The 16931-nt window shown below is 42.6% G+C and overlaps 1 protein-coding gene across 6 annotated transcripts in view; it reads right to left on the bottom strand.

The window, feature by feature from the left end:
- Positions 1-16931, bottom strand: part of dock3 (dedicator of cytokinesis 3) — a 970442-nt gene that overhangs the window by 846499 nt on the left and 107012 nt on the right. The window lies entirely within an intron of this gene.

The raw sequence follows: 16931 nt of genomic DNA, 5'->3' as shown, positions 1-16931 counted from the left end.
GGTCCTTGGCCATAAGTACAAATTGCCTCAACTCAGTTAGCCGTTAATTGGGACATGACTGTACATAACAATACAGTGGTAAATAACATGCTGGCCATATCTGGTCACTGCACCAAAGTAATGTGCTTCAAATAGTATCCTGAAATTAGACTTTGCGCTATTATTTCATAGCCCTCCCGTTAAAGTGTTGACACCAAGTGTAGCCTCAGACATTTCACCAAAAGGGACAATGGCATCACTGCTTCTTTGATAAATGGCTCAGTGTTGGGGTCTGTGAAATCCTGATAAAGTGATGATCTTGATGTGTTATTCTCCTGCAGCCTGAGGGGGTTCCTGAACCATCGGTACATGGCTCATCTCTCATCTACCTTTAACACCTACTATGGTAAAAGGCACCCTCGTTGTTTCTGAGTCACTGCACCAAAATAATAGGCTTCAAATGTCATCCTGATATAAGCTGTTGCACCTCTGGGATTCCATCTCATTACGCCTCCCGGTAAAGTGAGAGAAAAGAGTGCTCTTGTTGTATGGTAGGCCCTTTGCATTTTTCGTCAAATAGACAGTGCCATATCTGAATCGTCATTAAGTATCTCCGCACACCAAGCTCTGTGTGGCCATTATGGTTTCATTTTGGTAGTGGTAGACAGTAGGACTTTAGGGAATTTCAAAATTAGATTTGATTTTATTTTGGAAGAATTAAGTGAATAGGAATAGCAAGCTTTGTTGGGCTGAATGGACTGCTCTCGTCTAGATAGTTCTAACATTTTAATGTTCTAATTTATGTAAGTGATAGTAACAATATACTGTACACCTGTCAGCACCTCAATGACCCACCTCTACAAGTTTGTTCCCTTACCTATAATGTCATTCTTCTGGTGTGCTTACCCATCGTAAACCACAACCACACTCATCTACACATCTCATTCTCCATATCTTACCTCTTTGGCCTCTTTGGTTACCAGTCCAGCTCTCGCCAACACCTATATACCAACACCTACACACCTGACTTCTAGACATTTCTAGACTTCGTCCTATTCTTATGCAACATAGTACTGAAGTATCGGATAATGCCTTACTCAATTCACATATAGATTACTGTAATGCTATTCTGTCTGGCATCCTTAAAAAAAACATATCCATCGCCTACAACCTCATACAAAATTCTCCTGCTAGGATAATTACTTTTTCCAAGTCCACTAAACATGTCACACCTATTCTCTCCCTACTTCACTGACTACCTGTCTACTACCAAATTCTTATTCTCCTTTCGGCTGCTCCTGTTAGGGGTCGCCACAGCGGATCATCTCTTTCCCTGTCTACTACCGAATACAATACAAAATTCTGCTCTAAACATTTAAGGCTCTCTACAGTCTCACTTCTCCCTACCTCACTGATCTCCTATAGACTTAGACTCCCTCTCGCTCCCTCAGATCTTCATCTGCAGATCTACTTTCTGTACCGCACATCAAACTCTGTTCAAGGGGAGCTCGAGCATTCTGTCATAGAGCCCCTCAACTCGGGAATTCTCTTCCCTCTCACATTCGTCAGCTGGACTCAATAACACATTTTAAAACTGCTCTCAAAACTTCTCTTTTCAGAATGGCATATTCTCCATGATTTTACCACCGATACAGCCAGCTATCCTTGATGTTTGTTACTACTTTGTACCTTTATTGATATTTGATTTTATTGTTCTATTTGTTTTTATCTTTATTACTGTTGTTTATTTCTTTGTAAGGTGACCTTGAGTGCTAAGAAAGATGCCTATTAAATACAATGTATTATTATTATTATTATTATTCATTCTTCAAGGTCCATTGCCTTATTGCCGGAAGACTTTTCAATACCACCCTACAACTATTTCAAATCCCTTTGGAATTACATCTGGGTTACGGAACGGTCCATATTTGGACCAGGAACACCAAATTTAAAGCTTAGCCTAATATCCCTGCAACCCAACAGTGGCCTGCCTATAATAAATTGTGAGGGCCAGCGTGTCATGTAATAAATTTCCTTGCTGCCCCCATTCATGCACAGTTTGGAATTTTTACTTGGAATACTTCTAACAGAAGGCTTTGCCCGGCTCTGTCATTCAGCCTTACTAAGGAACCACATTTGAGCAAAGTGACAGTCATGGAATACGCTTCACTACACACAGACACACACACATAAGTACAAGAAATCTCCCATTCAAAAATACCATATTCTCACAAACCCATAAAAAAAGGAAGAAAAAAAAAAACATATTGTCTAAATCTGCTGCCGAAAGCTTCGGATAATTAATTCTCATTAACAAGCAATCACAGCATTCATCGTTCACTGGAGCCGTACAGCACGCTCTGCTACAAAAATCTGTTCACTGAGTAGAACTGATAAAAGCCTCCTCCATACGCAGAGGGTGGCATCTGAAATATTAAGACGTAAAACACTGGCAGCTTTCTTGTGTTCATAGCATTCAAAAAGATGTATGTCCTCAACCCTAAATTTCCAGATTCACCTGTACTAATGTCCTTGAAATATTCTGGTGGAAGAAGGAGTTGTTTTTATAACAATAATTTTAAATCATATGCCCTAGCAAGGATAGTGAGACAGTGTCCATAGGCAGGGTACCATATTATTAGAAATGGAGATGAAAACTTTTAGAAACTTCTAGAATCAAGGTCAAAACACAGGAAAAATAAACAGGGAAAATATTGCCAAAGCCACATCCACCCCTTATTCATTGGTCAAGAGTCTTGCCCTCAGTTCATACATGTGACCCCATGTGAAGGGGCTTCTTGTTAGTGGACTACTTTCATTTTCCAGTTATTTATTTAACAGTACCTTAGCAAATAATGCATTCGTTTTGAATGTTGTGAGCTTATGAGTGGATAACCTGACATAGGAATGATGAGGACAGATAGATAGATAGATAGATAGATAGATAGATAGATAGATAGATAGATAGATAGATAGATAGATAGATAGATAGATAGATAGATAGATAGATAGATAGATAGATAGATAGATAGATAGATAGATAGATAGATAGATAGATAGATAGATAGATAGATAGATAGATAGATAGATAGATAGATAGATAGATAGATAGATAGATAGATAGATAGATAGATAGATAGATAGATAGATAGATAGATACTTTATTAATGCCAAGGGGAAATTCACATACTCCAGCAGCAGCATACTGATAAAGAATAATATTAAAGAGTGATAACAATGCCGATAACAATGCAGGTATACAGACAGACAATAACTTTGTATAACTTTAACGTTTAAGGTGGAATTGAAGAGTCGCATAGTGTGGGGGAGGAACGATCTCCTCAGTCTGTCAGTGGAGCAGGACGGTGACAGCAGTCTGAGTACTCAGGTTTGAGTAAAGGGAGATTTTTCATGGATGTTTTGACATTGCGTGCCATGGTCAGTGCAGGTTACCATTGGGTCCTGCACTATCAGGAACTTTGGGTCCTGCACTATCAGGAACTTTGTTTACTCCATTCTCAACAAAACCTTGAGATTGCAATTGTTTTCTTGGTTATCATTACAAACCACATATGCAAGATAAAAAAAAAATATTTTTGGGTGGAGTGTTCCTTTAAAGAAAAGCATGTGTGCCCACGTATGCACACATCAAACACTGTGATTCCCCATTTCTAAGTAAGTTTGTTTCACTAAGAGGGTGGCTTACAATCACTGCCATTACGTTATTAAGTACTTGAAATATGGCAAAACTGGGTCGCAGTACCGTAAAGGTTGAGAAACACAAGTGTAAGGAAGGTGGTGTGAGCCAAATACATAAGAATTAGCCATGTGGAGAAGCACAGATCAAACCAAACTCTGATGGGCCCTCCAATAGTCAGAAAACAAGAGACCCTGTGAAATAATAACAATAAAAATTAAAACTGTATTACTATGTCTGGTTTTGGCACTTTGTAGAACATTATTACACTATTGTTTTCCTATGGTCCTTGGCCATAAGTACAAATTGCCTCAACTCAGTTAACCATAAATCGGGACATGACTGTACATAACAATACAGTGGTAAATAACATGCTGGCCATATCTGGTCACTGCACCAAAGTAATGTGCTTCAAACAGTATCCTGAAATTAGACTCCTGTTCCTTTAAAGAAATGCACTTGTGTGCCCACGTACGCACACATCAAACACAGCGGCTATGCCTCAAATCCTAACACATCTCCATTGCGTTTTCTCCCAACTAGAAACTGACCCAGAGGAACAGTGACTTATGAACTTGCATATCCACCAGCATCAAACACACGAATCAAAACGGACAAAATCTGTGGCTGTGCGCACTCTGGAGCAGGTTTTCTTCAAGAATCTCTGTATTTGGCTAAATTAATCCTTCACCCAATTTTAAAAGTCTTACTTCCCCTTCCACTGAGAAGTACCCCATACCATGATCTGGTCGCCACAATGCTTCACCTTAAGGATGGTATTAGGCAAGTGATGAGCTGTGTCTGGTCTTAGCCAGGCATACTGTACTACTTGGGGTTCTGCCCAAAGAGTTCAATTTTTGTCTTATCAGACGAGACCTTCGTTTTCTTCATGCTGTCAGAATCCACTAAATGCCATTTGGCAAACTCCATGTGTGCTGTCATATACTCTTGATTAACGAAGTGCTGCTGAGATGGTTGCACTTTCTCAGTAGAGGACTATTGAAGCTCAACTAGAGTGACCATTGCGTTCTTGGTCACCTCCCTGTTCAAGGTCATCCTTACTCTGTTTAGTCAGCTCTAGAATGAGTCCTGCTGGTTCCAAACCTCTTTCATTTCACAATTATTGAGGCCGCTATGCTCCTGGCAACACTCAAATCTTTAGAAATGGCTTTCTCCTCTTGCACTGATGTATGTCTTACCATAATTTGATTGCAGTTGTCTACAGAGAGTTCCTTGGACTCCATGATTTGGTTTTGTCCCAACATGCAGTGTGAATTTTTAGAGCTGTTATACACAGGTGTGTGTCTTTCCAAATGATGTTTAATCAAATCCTAGACACGTCTCAAGAAGAATTAAATCAAACAGGATGCACCAGAGCCCAATTTGAAGTGCCACAGCAAAGGGGTGAATGAGGCATTTTAGCTTTTGATTTTTAATACATTTTTAATAAATTTGCACACTTTTTCAAAAGCATGCGTTCACTTTGTCATTATTGGTAGATTGATGGGTAAAAATTTGTTCATTTAAAATGAAATCTACAACACGATAAAGTGTGCAGTAAGTGAAGAACCAGAAATACTTTTTGAATCCGCTGTACAGTATATATTGAATATAACTGTATATGTTGTCACACAAGTGCACTTGGAAGTCAACCAAAGGGACCAGGAAACGGCAATTCCTCACCAGGCCATGGGGCGGTGGGGTGCACTGAACCTCTCTCTTTTCTCTCCGCAGATCAAACACGAGAAATCTTTCCTGTCCTGGCCCCGAAGACATCACTTCCTGTGAACCAGCTATAAAAACCCCTTATCCTCCATACTTAAGCAGTTCTGTTATGGTGTAACGTTTGAGTCCCTGTCTTGCGCCTCAAAACACGAGGCTGAGTCTCAGTACTTTAGCAAAACCAACTTTATTCAGCTTGAAACAGGAACAGCTCGGTTATTTATTGTAGCGAGATCTACCGCTCTCCTATACACAGACACAGCAATCAGCCAGGGTCGTGGCCAGGTTAGTGGCCAAGTAATACTGTTTCCTGCATTTACCATATACACTTACGTTTAAGTTCTCCCGCGGATAAGTCAGGACTTGATTTTGCCGTATAATTTCCGGTATTTTATAATGTCGGTTGTATAAGTCGAATGCGGAAAACTCATGCTATTTGTCCAAGAGATTATGATATGCTAATGCCCACATGAAAGACCAACCACGGAGCACACAGCCATTTTCTTCTATGTATTGTGCCTACATGACCACACGGGAATACCCAAACTATTACGAAGCGTTGTGTTTTTTGTATCTCACACCCTCATACACCTTTATTGTAACAGCATCTCTTATCTATGATGGAGCATTCGATCAGAGGAAAAAATGAAGCTGGTTTTAAACTAAAAGTCATTGAAGTGGCAAAATAAATTGGTAACTGCAACAAAATTCGATGTGTCTAAGAAACTGATGCGATACTGGAGAAAGCAGGAAGATGTAAAAAATAAATAAATAAATAAGTGTATTTTTGAACAGGCTTTTAAGTCGGGGTCTGATTTTATAATTATTTTGGGTTTCAAGACCCGACTTATACGTGAGTATATATGGTTTAATGTTCCTTGCATCACCCATCGACGACAGGCACTTATAGTGTGACTGTGGTCGGCTCGGATTTGATTTTGCTGAGAGCCGCTACAGCGCTTGGAGCCTGCGGTTGCCCCAGCAACTGATAGGTTGTCTTCCACAGACATGGCGATCACACTTCGCGGCGCTCTTCGGTGTGTCGTCCCGTTGGGGAGAGTCACAAAATAGTTTAGAAACCTTTCAATGGTATAACCTTTCCCCTATGTAAGTTAGTTTGAGACAGAAATTTCTTAGCTATAACTGAAATACAGTGTGTTAATGAAGTGTGGCAGGTGGCCGGGTGCGGCCCTCAATCAGCCGCCTATTTAAGGAGCCGCCGCCCAGCAACCAAGGCTGGAGTCGGGTGAGGAGGTGGACGAGGTCAGAGGAGGCGGCAAGGAGAGGCCCTGAGTATTGTGTGAAGAGATAGAGAAGTGGCTACAGAGGAGCCTGAACTTTGGGAGACTGTTGGGGTTTGTTGGTGGCGGTGCACTTAGTGACTTGTAAATAATAAGAGTGTAAATAAACATGTGGTGATGGACTGCAACGCGTCTGCCTGTCTGTGTCCGGGCTGTTCCCTTCTACAGTGGCGTAGTTGGCAGGATGCTGCACCTGGCACAAGGTGCGGACCTGCATATAGTGAATTGTCTGTGGAAGGCCCGGCACAGCAGGCGAACTCACCCACGTGCCGCAGGGGCGGCGTGCACCGAACCCCGCAGAGAAATGTGGAGTTGCAGACCATGAGCGGTCTGCTTTCAGACTTTGTGTTTCAGGGGCAGCTTGGGAGCGCGGTGGCAGCTAGGAGAGCTGCCTGGAAGGAGATGCTGCAGCCGCAGCAGCCGCGGAGCTGCCCAGAACCTCGCCCTCGAGTGTGGAATGAGGATGAGGAGGCCGCAGACCGAAGGTCCCTCCTCGTAGCAGGCACGGGATTGGGCAGCGTGTCCTGTCCTCCCGCCAACGATTGGTCAGAGGCGGGAGCAGGGAATGTCCGTCTCGTGCCGAGAAGAAACCCGAGTGGGCAGCAAGGAAGTGTCCACAGAGAGCAGTCGGTGAGTGGAACTACTCGCGAGGTAAGCCCACCGCCGTCTGCTTCTCTCTCCTTGGCGGTGATATTGCAGGAGCTGCAAGAACAACTGCGCCTTGTGCTGTCGCCGCCGGCCGAGTGATGTGCCCTCCGGGCGGAGACGCTGGAATCAGGAGGGATGGCAGTGGCGTCGGATCGAGAGCCGCAGGCAGAAGAGGATCGGCGCACTGCAGGAGCTCCTGGATGGAGAGGCACAGCGGGGAAGGTAAGGGAGACCGACCCCGTGAAGCTCCGGACGCCAGCGGGGCTGGGTCTGCCCTCTTGCAATGGGCAGAACCGAACCGTCGCGGCGTCCCAAAGTAAACGGAGGAAGCGGCTTGGGGAAGCCAGTTCCTCCGATAAGCGAGGACATGCTGCTGGGTGCGCGTGTCCCGCAAAGGGCCGTCCTCTGCGGAGGCAGAGGAGAATCCCGCAGCTGGAGAGGTGGAAACAGAGCGTGATCCCACTGGTGATTCCGTGGCGGGGAGCACGGACTGCTCAGGCTGGGAAGCCGAGAAAGGGAGCATCGGGGCGCCGATCGGGGCCGAGAGCGTTGGCCCAGCTGAGGACGAGCCGAGGGGCTGCGTCAGGGAAACGCCTCCGCCCTTGTTTTTCTTTTGAGTTTACAGGATCGGGCCCTAGGCTACAGTGTGTCGGCTTGCCGCCGAGGGGTTCCCGTCCTCCCAGAATGGTTCGCTGGTCCCAGGAGGTCTCAGCTAGCGGGGGAGTCATGTGGCAGGTGGCCGGGTGCGGCCCTCAATCAGCCGCCTATTTAAGGAGCCGCCGCCCAGCAATCAAGGCTGGAGTCGGGTGAGGAGGTGGACGAGGTCAGAGGAGGCGGCAAGGAGAGGCCCTGAGTATTGTGTGAAGAGATAGAGAAGTGGCTACAGAGGAGCCTGAACTTTGGGAGACTGTTGGGGTTTGTTGGTGGCGGTGCACTTAGTGACTTGTAAATAATAAGAGTGTAAATAAACGTGTGGTGATGGACTGCAACGTGTCTGCCTGTCTGTGTCCGGGCTGTTCCCTTCTACAGAAGTCAGTGTGTTAGCAATAAGCTCATAGGTAGCAGGAACTGAAAGACCCATTTGTAGTTTGTACATGGGATAAGCATACAGTTTTCTGACCATTTCGAAATGGTTCAACTGTATTAGACACAAGACATTTTCTTAAATCAGAACCTTTCGTTACTTTGCAATTCCAACTCTTCTCTATTTTTGCGTGAACTGTTTTACTTTGAATTTTTACTAAAACTTTTAAAAACAAAGATATTTTGCCTGTGGAATCATTTCAACGTGTCAGGCTATTGCCAGAATCCCATGAAGCAAACTAAAGCTGAAGAACTTTGGTCATTTTGGGTAAACGCAGCTACATGTATGTTTCATTCTGTGTGTGTGGTGTTGTATTTTGTCACCTTTGATGGTTTTATATTACTGTCACAATTATGAGGGAATGTGCAAAAATTATTTCACGGGACAATAAAAATAAACTTGGGACCAAAAAATTAACAAAAACATTTTTAAGTAAACAGACGTAGTAGGTACAGCAATAAAATCATGAGAGTATCTTATATATAATTCGCCAGCCTACTCACTCACTCACTCACTCACTCACTCACTCACTCACTCACTCACTCACTCACTCCCGTCGCCGAATGCGCAGTCGCCTTCTGCGCAGCTGCCTGAAAAACCTTACGAGACCGACATCGCGGCAGGTGGCGGATTTACGACTGCGAAAATTCAAAGAGAAAGGCGACTTCGACCGACATCCAACCCCAACATCGTGGCAGGCGGCGGATTTACGGCCGCAAAAATTCAAAGAGAAAGGCGACTTCGATTAAAGCTCTAGAGGCCTGAAAGGCGATTTCGACTTCAGCTCGAGGCCTAATTACGCATTCATTCAATACATCTATATCAGGTTTGTGGTGCTTATACTTATTACTATTCCACTCGTGCTTGTTTCATCTTACGTCGAAATGGGCTCTTTGTCTAGTATTAAATAAATATGCAAACTAATATTATGTATGAAAATGGAAATAGATAAGCAGGACAGACTAGTTAGTGCCTTTTTAGCCTCATTTTAAGATTGGCACACACATTTTTCATCACTATCTAAAAAGTGGACCCCCCCCCCCCCCCCCCCCGCCCCTCTTTGGCAGAGGGGTGAATAAAACTTTTTGGACAAGTGGTCCACCCTGCAGAACCAGTGTTTACGCCATGCCGACTAATGAAAAAATAAATACAAATCAGCACGTAAAGCCATCACATCTTTTTAATCATCTGGGTTAAGGAAGGAAGCCGAAGAAACACGAGAAAAGATTTTGATTGTGTGAAATGGCCAGAAACCATAGCCAATTGCTGGTAATGAAGTCAGTAATGTGTGTTTCCAGCCCCTGTAATCCGTGTGGGCTGTCTGTTAAGATCCCTGCCTTCATTTTAATTACCGGCCAGCTCTCCTTCTCACACTGTCTACATTTGCTGTGGATACTGGCTGAACTGTTTCCAAACCCTGCTGTCTAGCAGCAAAAAAATAAATTGCTCCGTGAGATGGATCCTGCTTTATTAATTATAGCAAGCTAAAAGCGGGTGGGTCCTTAATTCTGTTTTTATTAACCGCTATTGGCCTACGTTATGTTACTGAGAATTAATGCTTCTTTGCATATCATTACACCAATTTTCTCATTAGCTAATTCTCGATTTCAAAAGCAGGCGTTCATTTTAATGCCATAATTAACAACAGCTAGGATTCAGTTGCTTTTCTGCTTACCAATCAAAAGCGTTTGTGAACACAAGCGGGTCAGCACATCACAAGCCCGACATCAAATGGGGCATCCCTGTCTGTTTTAAGGATGAAATCCTGAAGAATTTCTACAGGCTTATCTCAAAGATGTGTAAATTAGATTAATTTGTACTGTGACCAGTAGGGGGGGCATCGCAGCACCCCAAATCCCAAACACAACCACATTACACAAATAAAACAGGTCTATTTGTAAGTACCTTACAACAAGATTCTTATATGTTGGTTCTTCACAAATATTCTCTTCTCCTCACAGGTGAGTGTCGTCTTGCTCCTCTCTCGACTCTGACTCACCTGGATGAGGTTGTGTGGCTTCCTTTATCTTAAACCCAGGAGTACTTCTAGAGCTAAAAATGTGAAAATTAGGGTTAGGGTTAGGGTTAGGGTTAAGGTGAAATAGAACATGAATTTGAACCCCAGCTGAGCCATGACAAGTCTGTGTAAAGGTACTGTCATTAATAAAATAAGCCCATTTGAACCAGGACTTGTGTGTGGTCAGTTGTGTCTGGGGTTTGGGGTTCTGAGACACCCCTATTGGTCACAGTATCCTAACTGACAGCATTCTTCACATCTAATATATTGCGTATTCCACAGTACATGACAAATATTTCAGTGTTCATCCAACAGTGGAGCATTAATGGGACCCCCTGATTAACACTGGGTGTTCTGCACACTGAGATTGAGTCTTTTAAGGTATCATCAGGTTCAAAGCAGGAACCAGAGCTTCATGGGAAGCCAGGCCAACACAGGGAAAATTCACACACACACACTCATTCAATAAAGAATCGTCAATTAACGCAACACAGACGTCTTTGGCAAGCGGGGGTTGTGAATTCAGAAGTTTAAATCTATATCCATCTGTTCTCTCATTGCCCTGTCTCCATTATCACAGTAGAGTGATGGGAAGCCACAGTCTATTCCAGGAGCGTCAAGTGACAGTCTGTAACAGGGCACACACTCGCACAAAGCCATGTTTGCTCATTCTGGACTAATTTGGAGTTTCCAACGTCATTCCCCCACATGTTGTGCTATCCTTTGTGTATGCTTCCCATTGCCTTATTCTTGCACACAAGGGGCTGATTAACAGAATGAAGTGCAAAGGAAGCTGCCACATTTGATGAGTGGTTCAACAATGATGCTGTGGAAGAAAGCAAATAGGAAGGAAAGAAGTACTTAAATGGAGTGAGAATAACAACATCCATTCATCCTTTGACTGAGCCTGCTTAATCCAGTTTAAGGGCAGTAGGAAGGTAGCAGCAGTTAAGGAACCAAACATGGATGGGACAGTCCATAGTAGGACACAGTTATTCTCGCTCATACCAGCAAATATGGAGATGCTGATTAACCTAACCAGTACAGCTTTAGGTGGTTAAAGGAAAAGCAGACAGCCTAGACACAAAAAGATCATACAAACTATATACAGATACACACTGTGACCAGGCCAGGATCCATAGCCTGTGCCACTTGGAAAGTACACTGAGTGATCACAGGAAACACGGCAAGAAATATGTTTAACACGGCCTAGTTCTCCTGGCTTAAAATTAATCTGCCTAACACTTTCTGGAGCCCGCAGTGTGCAGTGTACTTCAGGAGCACCTGGTTTCATTTTTAATGTAAAGTGATTAAATATTTTATAATTAAAAAGGTTTACATTTGCAGTTTTTGATTTATGTAAACTTTCGTGTCCGATGAATCTTGTTTAAATTCAATAGAAACTGGATCACAAAAGTCTCATTTATATAAAACTAGCCGTTCCCACCCACGTAGAAGTAAAACAGGACAAACCTTAAAAACCAATAAACAAAAAGGTATTGCTAGCTAAGCGGAGGCAAGTTATGCCCTAAAACACAGAGATAGACCGACTCCCCACTCCTGACGTCACGCTTCCCCCTCCCCTCGGCCCGCAGCGTCTCTTTTGGATTAATGCAAATATAACGCTCCTCTAGGCAAACTACGATTCTTAGCACGATGAGAGAAGTCGCAAAATCAAAGGGAATGTTCAAGCAAATTATAGAAAAAAAAAAACCAATCTAAATCCATTGAGTAGTTCCCTCATTTGCTAGCAAAGCGGATGTAAGGTACGCCCCGAGGCTGGCACATGAGTGAGGAATGCCCTGCCAACCTTCCCTCGGCCTGCAGCGTCTTTCTCAGATTTGCATGAATAAATTGGTAACGCAAGTGAACTATGATACTTTGTGTGATGAGAGAAGTCACAAAATCAACCAGAATGATCAAGCAAATTCTAGGAAAAAACCCGATCTTAATCCATTTAGTTCTCTCATTCGTTAGCTAAGTGGATGTAAGGTATGCCCCCGAGGCTGGTGTGTGAGTGAGGAAGACCCCGCCACCCTCCCCTCTGCCCGCAGCATCTCTCCCTGATTCACACAAATACATCCGTACCGCAAGTGAACTATGATACTTGGCACGATGAAAGAAGTCACAAAATCAACCGGGATGTTCAAGCAAATTATAGAAAAAAACCTGATCTAAATCCGTTAAGTAGTTCTCTCGTCATACGTGGACAGACATACAGACAGACGTTGGATTATATACATAGAGAGATATACAGTCCGTATACAAAATAACTGATATAGCAGTCATACAAAATAACTTAATCGCGCCATATTGTAACACACATTTGGGCACAAAGTCCTGCTGAACAATACAGTATATGAACATAGACATTGACTCAAGCCTTATGTGCACAGACACTATGCCAACAAGCCCAGCACTCTTAGTTGTGATTTAGCTGTCACAGCTGATGTTTACCGTTGTAGTTTTAATCAAAGGAGAAAGTGTGAGACGTGTTGGTGAGGCTTTGCGATAAAATCGGTTAGGATCAAATGCTCCCACAATACCAGAAGGGCGTGAGGCCTCCAAAAGACCCACAAAAGGAGCCCAGAGTATTTACTGGCCTGCTTAAAGATAGGACTCACCCCAGGCATCCTGACCCCAAACTCTACTGGCAGGCTTTATCTTGTCCAGGCTCCAAAAATGGGGAACAGGCTTTTAAAGTTCAAAACACTTTAAATGTCCGAAAATAAGCTAATATGCCTCTCTAGAGAAAGGAAGACTGTCTAACCTTGGGCTTGAGGAACACATTCACAAGGAATTTTTATTAAAAAAAATGTATTTATAATAAATATAAAAGTATCAAATGGCAAGATGAAAAGCCATAAAGTCTGCCTAAACAAATCCCAATCCGAAATCCAGTAACTGTAATCCCAAAACAGAAGCAAAAATTCAAAAGCCGGAAAAAATGTTACTCACAAAATAATGCATACTCACAATCTACCACAAAAATACTAATAATATATTTTATTTATATAGTGCATTTAGAATGAACAACATTGAATATATAATGAAGGATACAAAATAATATCTGCATAAAACACTAAATAAAGATAAATAGAGGAAACACAAATCTATGAATTAGGAAAGAATCAATGAACCAGAATAACATTGTTGAAAGCATCTTGAGTTGCATGAAAATATATGATAAGGTGCTACATAAATAAAGATATTATCATTAAAAATACAAAATACGAGAAAACCCTGAACAAATAACACTATTAGTGATATAAACATAAATCATCCTGAGCACCTGTAGACCAGTGAAAGGCCCACCCAAACATATGAAGCCTGAGGGCGGTCCTTCAACAGTGACATCAGCCTGGCCACGCCTCTTGTGGCTCCACCCTGAAAGTACCAGGACCAGGAGGCACAATAAATAGGTAGTATATAATAAATAAACAAAACATTGTTTTAAAAAAATTACATAATTATGATTAACACATAAAAATAACATTTTTGAATAAACAAAGAAGATACCAAAAAGGAAAACAGACAGAAGCAAGGCAACACACCCTGGCTGTAACATAACAACGTTAAAGTGCAACATGCCCACGAGATCAACGCCAACAATGCTGTTTATACTGACATTTTACCTTTACATGTATTTATTCAGTTTTATTCTAAGTAAGTTGAGTATAGTCCATTTGTTTCTTCAACTCAAGCACTGGTGGGTGAAGTAATACACTCAGGTTACACAATGAGTCAGGTCTGGACACTGAACTGGGATCCATATGCTTTATGGTCCAGTACCCTTTCCCACTCAATGCTATTACAGTGTCTGTGTGATTTTTAGACTTACTATATAATCAAATGCATGTCATATGCTTTACAAATTCAAAATGTTCTCATCTCCAGTGTACGTATCATTATAAAGAGCTGCTATTATTAGCAAATATTATTACACCTTGTGTGGCTAACGCATTAGCTAGACGTGGATCCAGACTCTCACATCTGTGAATTGTGTAAAGACTGTTAATGCTGACACTTCAAAAGTGTAACAGTTTATTAATAATATAATCTTATACTCTTACAGGTCCCTGGAAAGGACTTGTGTCCTGTCCCAGGATGTTTCCTGCCTTGCATCCAGTGCTACTAGGACAGGCTACATTATGTTTGGCTACACTATGTGGTTCCTATCCATAATCAGTGCAGTTATCCCTACCGTGTGCACCATCTTTACGCAGCACCCTAATGACCACAAAAAATCACCCCTTTGTGAACTGCCAAGGACATTGGCATGAAGAGCAGCATCAGTGGCTGCACATCCTGCTTAAGCTAAATTTCATGAGTCATCTTAGAAAGTTCAACAAAGAGAAGGAGACGGAGCAAAGAATCCTGTTCATCGGACATAGCAGCTAGAAGTAACACTGAATGAGCCTCACTTACAGAAATTAGCAAAGCATACAAAAGAGGGTTTTCTTCCTCGACTGAAGATGAAATTTAATTTAAGCGAAAGATTAAATTTAATTTGAGTAAATGTAGGGCGCTGCACATAGCCAGTATTATGACACAGCCGACTATACTTCCTTAGAATGCTGGTGTCCTTCAACATCTGCAATAAGATGCTGCAGATGTTCTATCAGATGGTCGTGGCGAGCGTCCTCTTCTACGCAGTGGTGTGCTGGGGAAGCAGCATAAAGAAGAGGGACGCCTCACACCTGGACAAACTGGTGAGGAATGCAGGCTCTATTGTGGGCATGGAGCTGGACAGTTTGACATCCGTGGCAAAGCAACGGGCGCTGAGCAGGCTCCTGTCAATCATGGAGAATCCACTGCATCCACTGAACAGGATCATCTTCAGACAGAGGAGCAGCTTCAGCAACAGACTACTGTCACCGTCCTGCTCCACTGACAGACTGAGGAGATCGTTCCTCCCCCACACTATGCGACTCTTCAATTCCAATTCCAGTTAAAATTATACAAGTTATTGTCTGTCTGTATACCTGCATTGTTATTGGCATTGTTATCACTCTTTAATTTAATATTGTTCTTTATCAGTATGCTGCTGCTGGAGTATGTGAATTTCCCCTTGGGATTAATAAAGTATCTATCTATCTATCTATCTATCTATCTATCTATCTATCTATCTATTAATGCTACATTGGAATACACAATGGGCGCTCTGGCACTTGAAGGTACACCTTACGAGAAGAATCTGTAAGTCACAGTGGATTCATCACCTTCTACTTCAATTCAGGGTCCAGAAAGTTAACAGGATGTTAGGTTATGCAGTATACTATGTCATGAAGGGTGGAGTACAAGTCAAGGGAGGACATACTTACACCATAAACTGCACTAGTGAGGCCTCGCCTGGAATACTGTGTGCTGTTTTTGGTCTCCATATTATAAAAATGACATAGCAGCACTAGAGGAAGTCGAGAGAAGAGTGACTCGGCTGAACCTGTGACTGAGAAGTATGAGCCATAAGGAGAGACCGAAGAAAATGAACCTTTTCAGGTTACTCTACAAAATTCGTAAAAGAATTAGTGAGATTCTTAAACAAGAACATGTTATGGGTAAATTCTGCAACAAATGTTAGATGGCTTGTCTTCATAAAGCGAGTGATAAACACCTGAAATATATTACCAAAGAGTGAACTTCAGGGACCTTCAAAATCAACTTGACGTTGCTCAAATGAATGCTCACAATAATAATGATAGATAGATAGATAGATAGATAGATAGATAGATAGATAGATAGATAGATAGATAGATAGATAGATAGATAGATAGATAGATAGATAGATAGATAGATAGATAGATAGATAGATAGATAGATAGATAGATTCATCAAACAACAGGCTATAAGCTTGGTAAAGTAATAATGACCCATATTGTGGCAGACGCTATATAAAAAATGTATTGTTATTACTATTTTTATTATGTGGCTAGCCTCACAGATCCAGCATTCTAGGTTCAAATGCTGCCTCAAGGTTGAGATCCATGTGCAGTCTAAACCCCGCCGACATGCCAGTTTGTGTAATTAGTGACTCCAAATTGTCCTTCTTGGGGTGTGTGGCCTGTAATGGACCACCACTTTGTTCAGAAATGTTTCCTGCCTTGTGCCCAGTGCTGCCCAGACAGGCTGTGGTCCCACCACCCTGATTTTCAGTCAGTCAGTCATTTTCCAAACTGCTATATCCTGACTACAGGGTCTAAAAACCTAACATAAGCTTAATAAAATTCAAAGTCTACTCTGGTGGCCCAGGGTGTAAGGTGGATACCAGCCCTGGACGAGATGCCAGGCCCACTCAGACACACTGTTCTGTTCATCCATCCATTATCCAATCCGCTATATCCTAACTACAGGGTCATGGGGGTCTGCTGGAGCCAATCCCAGCCAACACAGGGCGCAAGGCAGAAAACAAACCCCGGGCAGGGCACCAGCCCACCGCAGGACACACACACACCAACCCACACACTAGGGACAATTTAAGATTGC

The sequence above is a fragment of the Erpetoichthys calabaricus genome, chromosome 18 (genome assembly GCF_900747795.2).
Source record: "Erpetoichthys calabaricus chromosome 18, fErpCal1.3, whole genome shotgun sequence".
Classification (NCBI taxonomy): domain Eukaryota; kingdom Metazoa; phylum Chordata; class Cladistia; order Polypteriformes; family Polypteridae; genus Erpetoichthys; species Erpetoichthys calabaricus.
This window is presented reverse-complemented; position numbering and strand designations above follow the sequence as displayed.